This window comes from Eurosta solidaginis, chromosome 4, assembly GCF_040869045.1.
Source record: "Eurosta solidaginis isolate ZX-2024a chromosome 4, ASM4086904v1, whole genome shotgun sequence".
Lineage (NCBI taxonomy): Eukaryota > Metazoa > Arthropoda > Insecta > Diptera > Tephritidae > Eurosta > Eurosta solidaginis.
In genome coordinates this window covers 33,190,913-33,198,031 of record NC_090322.1, presented here as the reverse complement: position 1 = coordinate 33,198,031, position 7,119 = coordinate 33,190,913, and the positions used below count along the sequence as shown (strand labels likewise).

The window sequence follows — 7,119 nt, the reverse complement described above, 5'->3', positions numbered from 1 at the left end:
ATTGTGTTATATACATGCAGGCCCGCCGAGAGGGGAGGGGGAATGGGGTGATTCCCCCGGGCCCGGGCTTTCTGAGGGGGCCCGCGATTTAGAGGTACTAAGACAATTTTTTTTTAAATCAGGAGAGTCTTTAGCTGTTCCATGTGCAATTTTTAAGCCGAATTTCAAAAGCAACGAATATCTGCATTTCGTTTTTATATTATAGTGAAGTGTGAAAAATAATTTGAAGTCATTTTCCTTAAAATTTAAGAATAAATATTTCATTTGGCAGCTGGCTTAAAACCATTCAGGTTCCGCACCCGATTCGACTATTGATAACGTTTTTTTGCCTGGGCCTTCGAACAGTGAGGAGACAATAAAAACATCAAGCAAAAATGTATGTTTAGATGAATCCGCAATCGTAAAGTTTCGTGGTGACACTGATGAAGGTTCATCTTCAAAAAGTCTTCCAACAATACCACCATCTCTGTATCAAAGTCCAGATTGTTTAAAAGACTTCGACATCGGTACCGTGAATAACGAGTTTTTGCTATCTGAAGATGTCAACGAAATATAGTAACTCAATAAAATAAACACACACTTGGTTTATGCTGAAAAAAACTCAAATGTAGTGGCTCACAGCTTAATTGATAATTTTTAAAAATTATTTTCAGAATTTCTAGAAAATTTTTGAGTATGCAGTTTTGTAGCCCAATAAATTTTAGTATAATAATGTGCAAGTTAGAAATAGCTCAAAATTTTTCCTGAATTTTCAGAATTTTTTTCGTCGAGGGTGTTGAGCAATTTCTTCCATACATCGCATGAACAAAAATGCATTTTGTATGGAAGAAATTGCTCACCACCCTCGCCGAAAAAGTTCTGAAAATTAAGGAAAAATGTTGAGCTATTTCTAACTTGCACATTATTAAACTAAAATTTATTGGGCTACAAAACTGCATACTCAAAAATTTTCTAGAAATTCTGAAAAAAAAAATTTGAAAATTTTGATGGTCATTTTTGAAATTTTGATTAATTCTCCTTACCTTTGAATAACCTTTGAAATTTTTTTGAATGTGGTTTCTTTTAGGGAATTTGCGATATTTTAAATGAAAATTATCAACTAAGCTGTGAGTCACTACATTTTAGTTTTTTTCAGCAAAAACCAAGTGTGTATTTATTTTGTTGAGTAACTGTAATTCGTCGATGTAATCAAAAGTATCCTGTTATTTTTCCACGTGCTAGAGCAATACTTTTTATTGCCTACAATGTCGTCTGTTAAGCACAAATATTTTAAATCTACCTAAAATTTGTTGTCCTGTCGGATATTCGAAATTGCAGGTGTGGAAGAAGCTATACGATAAACTGCCAGCACACGAAAATACTCAAGATCACATTCAATGTTATATTCAATGGCGATCTTTACAAAATTTAATTCAAAAGAAGGCTACAATTGATACACTTATCAATGAACAGCTAATCACTGAAACTCAAAAGTGGAAAGAAATTTTATATAGAATTTTGGATGCTATTTTTTTTGGGTGAAAGAGGCCTAGCTTTCAGAGGCGAAAGTATATATCTTGGGGAACGAAATAATGGAAATTTTTTGGGCATCTTAGAACTCATAAGCCATTATGATCCGATACTTAGAGATCATTTGGAGAAAGTTAGGATTTCACAACAGCAGCACAAACGTTTACAAGTTCACTATCTTTCGCCAGACATTTAGACGAGTTTATAGAAATTTGTGCAAAACACGTGAAGGAAACTATATTAGATCAACGCAAGAAAGCCAAGAATTTTGCTAATATCGTTGATGCTACGCCCGATCCTGAAGTTTCCGGACATTCGTAAGAGAAAACCCAAAAGACGATTTGAAGATAATGGAAATGAGATGATTACGGATGATCCAGAGTCTGATTTTAAAAACAATACATTCTTGGTGATCGTTGATTCGGTAATCACTGGCATTACTGAACGATTTGTATCTATGAGAAATTTGAACGAGACGTTCTCCTTTTTGTGGCAATTTGAAGACATGGATGAAACTAGGGTTCGGGCGAGCGCAGCAAAATTTCTCGAAAAATACAAGTCGGACGTTTCTTAAAGCTTAGAATGCGAAATAATTCACTTGAAACACATTTTGAAAAAGGTCTGTCACCATTGGAATTATTAAATGCCATCTACATACAGTTCAAAATCTGTATACAATTTTCCCCAACATTTGTGTTGCTTTCTTTCTTTTGCACTATACCTGTTACTGTAGCTAGTGCAGAACATTCTTTCAGCGTCCTTGCAAGAATCAAAAACTTTCATATATCGTGTTCATCTCAAGAGCGAGTTTCAGGACTTCCCACGCTTTGTGTTGAATCCGTTTTGGCAAAACAGTTAAATTTTTGTATTATTATAAAAAATTTTGCAGCGAAAAAAGCAAGGAAAGCCACTCTTTGATATCCGAACCTTATATATTGAATAATTAAAATTTATAATCATCATTATATTTATCAGAAATATTCTAAAATGTTACCAAATACATAACTAGAAAAGATTTTTTGTATATGTGGCTGTTAAAAGAGAATTTTATTTCTACGTTACAATAAAACAGGGCCCGAATCGCCACATACGTGATCGTAAAAACTTGTTTTTCGGATTATGACATGCGTGATCGTACTATCCGTCACGTAAAATGGCACATTTTTTTTTTTTTTACATACATGAACGTACTTTAAGGATCTTAAATCGGTATCGCGACAACCGTTAACGAGAGACAATTGCACTCGATCGTTCGTATAGTTATTCGATTACAAACCGCCAACCGAAAGCGAGTGCAAATATATAAATATACATAAATTAAATAGAAATATAAGAGAAAATGTAAGTTATTTCTCAAAATATGTGTTTGAATTAACGTTGAACTATATTTTATTCTTTAAGGACGAATTTTAACAAGATAAACCCAAATCAAAAGGAGTGCATGGCGCAGTTTATGGCGGAACACCCGAACTTGGCGAAAAATAAATTTCCCAATTCCGCACAAGGTAGAGCGACGTCCAACAGACTGTGGGAGGAGCTTTCCAAGCGTTTAAATGCTGACGGGTCACCAGTCAAAGACGCCAAGATGTGGAGGAAGGTATATATATATATACATATATATTAGGGCGGGTTGATTTAAAAATCGCTCATTGCTCTGTAAAAATCGTATTCTAGGGATCAAATTAAGAAACTTTGCCGAAGGAACCATACCTCTAAAACGAATTCTGATGTCCCCCAATTTGGGTCGAACTTTTGGGTAGGGGCAAATTTTGAAAAATCCCACTTTGACCCATTTAGAGTGCTTCAATCGAGTCCAAATGTATGACCGACCTCCACTAACTTTGGAGGCCCGACCCACCGATGCCAGTGGCACACCCTTTGGAACCCCCTGGGGGTTCACCATACAAACATTTCAAAAAATCGCCGGTTTTGCACTTTACAAGAAAAAATCTGCTAAATGGCTATGTTTTTTTCTTTATTTTTATTTATTTATTTATAATCTATTTTTTGTCTTAAGAAATTTATTTAGTCAGAACATATGTAAATGAAAAAATTAATTTAAGTGAGTTATAGAAAGGAAACTAAGAAAAATTATTGTTTGAAGTCTTTTTTACTTTCAAGTCTGGGCAATTTCTCACGGCTCTCTAATGTCGTCGCCATAACAGCCTCTACATTTTCCAGTATAACCCGTTTGGAAACGCTAGCTAGAAATTGAACATGTCGTTTCGTTCCTTGTATGTGTGATGGAATTTTTGGATCATTAAACGGTGGATCATCTTGATTTAAATGTTCTTTCAATGTATCGTACGGAATGCTTCGCGTGAATGGTGGTTCAAATACGATATTTATATCACTCAAATTGATAATTTCCATATAACTTGTGCAATTAAAGTTTATATCTGGTTTTTTATAAACTCTAAGTTCCATTGGCTCGTCAACATCGGTTCGATAGCGTATAATTTTCTTGATGGCACAGTCGCGCTTTTCTTTGCTATCATCAAACAACATTGATAACAAGATATTTTCCGAATGCGCATAATATGAATTATCTTTAATTATTGAGCAGGGGGCATATTTTGCAACTCAATTTTCTGGAAGCCGTCCACCACCTGAAAATATATAATAATAAAATAATTAAAAACGGTTGACAATTATAATAAATGAGTGATACAATAACTTACCGGAAGAGTTTCACAAGTTTCGATTTGACGGCTCAGTTTTCCGGTTGCCGATCTTGGTCCAGTGCTGGTTGATTTATCCAAAGCTTCAAACAAATGCCGAAACGGAAGTTCGTTGAAGTGTAGAAGGCAAACGAACCAATGCAATGGTCTTTTTAACAGCAATTCGAATCGTCGTATAATTCCACCGTGTGGGCCAGTGTTTGTTGGCTCACCGTCAGTGCATATTCCAATTAATGCATCCAGTGATATATTTTTATCGTTGAAAAAACCATTTAATTTGGTTGTTTTGTATTCGGCGGTTTCATGTACCAGTCTTACGTAACCAATCAATTCAGAATTGGGTTCTCTCAAAATAACAAGATGAGGTTCTTTTACCATCCTAGTATGATACTTCTCATCAATTTTATCTATCGTTAAAGTATCATCTTTTCTGCCATCGAATGAAAACGCTAACAAAGTGGTATCATCTAACCGTTTGCGAAGCACTTCTTGTCTGCATTTCTCTTTTTCTCTGCGAACTTTCGATTTATCCATGATGAGAGGTTTCCCATGCTTATCTTTAATTTTAAAATCTTGCAAAAGAGCGGTTCCCAATGCTTATGCTACTCTGTCAGGCACACCAAATCTGTCACATACCAAGGCAAAGTTAAAACAATCGTTTCTATCTGTGTATTGTAAACTTGTGCTTCTATCCATATCTTCTTGAACCGGTGGCGGTGCGTATGTTGAATCATCAGGATCTTGGTATGTTGGGATTGATGACATAGACGTTGCTCCTTGCTCTTCAGTTTCCATCATAAATGCATCCATTGTTAGTCTTCTCTGATGCATGAACTCTTTGAGGCGTTCGGGAACCCAGCCGCATGCACATGGAGCTGCCTTCAAAATCGCATTTACATGTTCCAATGTAAAAAATTGTTTCCAGAGATTTTACATACTCTGTAAATTGTTGGGTGTTGTTCCTTCTCTCAATTTATTCAATTTATTAAATACACTTTTTTTCAGCATTATTTCCATACCAAGTTTTTCCCAAATTCCAATCAACTTATATTGTACTTGAATAGTGAATGATGTATGGGAAAACTTTTTTTGTTCTGTTTTAGCACGTTCGCTTAAGTAAAAATAATATCTCAAGATATCCAGATGGGTTGGTAAATTAAGATCAGTTAAATCAGTAGACACACCAAAAACTGTAACATCATGCTTGGGTATATGACTCATTGGGTTTTCGATAGTTGTTGATGTAGTTGCTTCATCTTGCGGTGTAGAGGATGGTGGATTCATTGTAAACTTTTTGATTTGGAATGGTCACTTCACTTATTATTTTTTTGAAATATTTTTTTATCTGAAATTAGTACTTCACACTTTGAGTTCTTCACAACGACTTAATGCATCCACAAAAACTGTTGCGTTATATATGGTCTACGAGACGAGGTAATAAGAATGAAATGGTAATTTCAATTCTACCTGCTGTGTCTTGTGGTGGCTTAAAAAAAACAACACGAGCAATTTTACATCTGCAACTGTGTCACAGTGATACCTTCATTTTTTAAAACGGCTGAATAAAAAACCCACACAACTATGTTTACGACATGCAAATGCATCACAGTGATGCCTTGGTTTTAAAAGGGTTGTAAAAAAATTCATTTTTTCATTTACATATGTTCTGACTAAATAAATTTCTAAAGAGAAAAATAAACTCCAAAAAGAAAAAACATAGGCATTTCGCTGATTTTTTCATGTAAAGTGCAAAACCGGCGATTTTTTGAAATGTTTGTATGGTGAACCCCCAGGGGGGTTCCAGGGGGTGTGCCACTGGCATCGGTGGGTCGGGCCTCCAAATTTAGAGGGGTCGGTCATACATTTGGACACGATTGGAGCACTCTAAATGGGTCAAAGTGGGATTTTTCAAAATTTGCCCTTACCCAAAAGTTCGACCCAAATTGGGGGACGTCAGAATTCGTTTTAGAGGTTTGGTTCCTTCGGCAAAGTTTCTTATTTTGATCCCTAGAATATGATTTTCACAGAGCAATGGACGATTATATATATTGTCACGGATATTAGCATCACTAAGCTATACCATCACTAAGGCCATGCTAAGCAGTATTTACGTCAATAATCAAATCAAGTATACACATATATAAGGCAGCCGAGAGGGATGTCACACACAGATGCATTTACTTATACGCCTATGTGTACTCGAGAGACTGTAAACTACAAACATTCACATCAATAATACAATCATTATGTATCTACATAAACGAACAAATAATTGCGTCTACACATATGTACGTATACGAGCAGCGGAGCGGCAATGCACAAACACATGCATATATCTTATCTGAGTTGTCACAAGAGAGGGCAATAATTTGTGCACGTAATTGTGACTGGCGATTTTGTAGCCGAAACTAACTAGTAAGTTCTGGAATGGAAAAGCCTAGAAGTATACAATTAGAAATCAAAAAGTATAAAAGGCGCGACAGTAAAGGCGAAGAGTTTGAGTTTGATTTGAGCTGTCAAGCAGTTTTGATTAAGACGATATCTAGCGAGCAATAGAAGTATTATTTTGAAAGTCAATCAGTTTGGTTATTGAGCAAGCTATTCGTTACACAATTTGAGTGTTATTGTGAAATACTTGAATAAAGGCCATTTTGCATTATTACATATTGGAGTTATTTATTCAACAGTTTAGTGGTTCGAACTTAGTAGAAGGCAAATAGGATTTGCATCAAATTCGTTACAATTGGTGTCAGAAGAGGAATTGGTGAATAAATTCCAGAGGACAACAAGGACATGGCAAAGTTCAGTGAATTGAAGATCCAACAACTAAAGAAGGAGTTGGAGAGCCGTGGATTGAATACAAGCGGCGTTAAACTCGAACCTCAGGCACGGCTACGAGAGGCAATGGAAGCAGAAGGAATTGATGTGG

At 35.7% G+C, this 7,119-nt stretch overlaps 1 long non-coding RNA gene across 1 annotated transcript in view; it reads left to right on the top strand.

The window, feature by feature from the left end:
* Window positions 1–2,724: 2,724 nt before the first annotated feature.
* Window positions 2,725–7,119, top strand: part of LOC137249556 (uncharacterized) — a 280,890-nt gene continuing 276,495 nt past the window's right edge. The window contains exons 1-2 of the long non-coding RNA XR_010952416.1: window positions 2,725–2,850; window positions 2,911–3,106. This is a non-coding gene — a long non-coding RNA (uncharacterized lncRNA). The remainder of the gene's footprint in view (window positions 2,851–2,910; window positions 3,107–7,119) is intronic.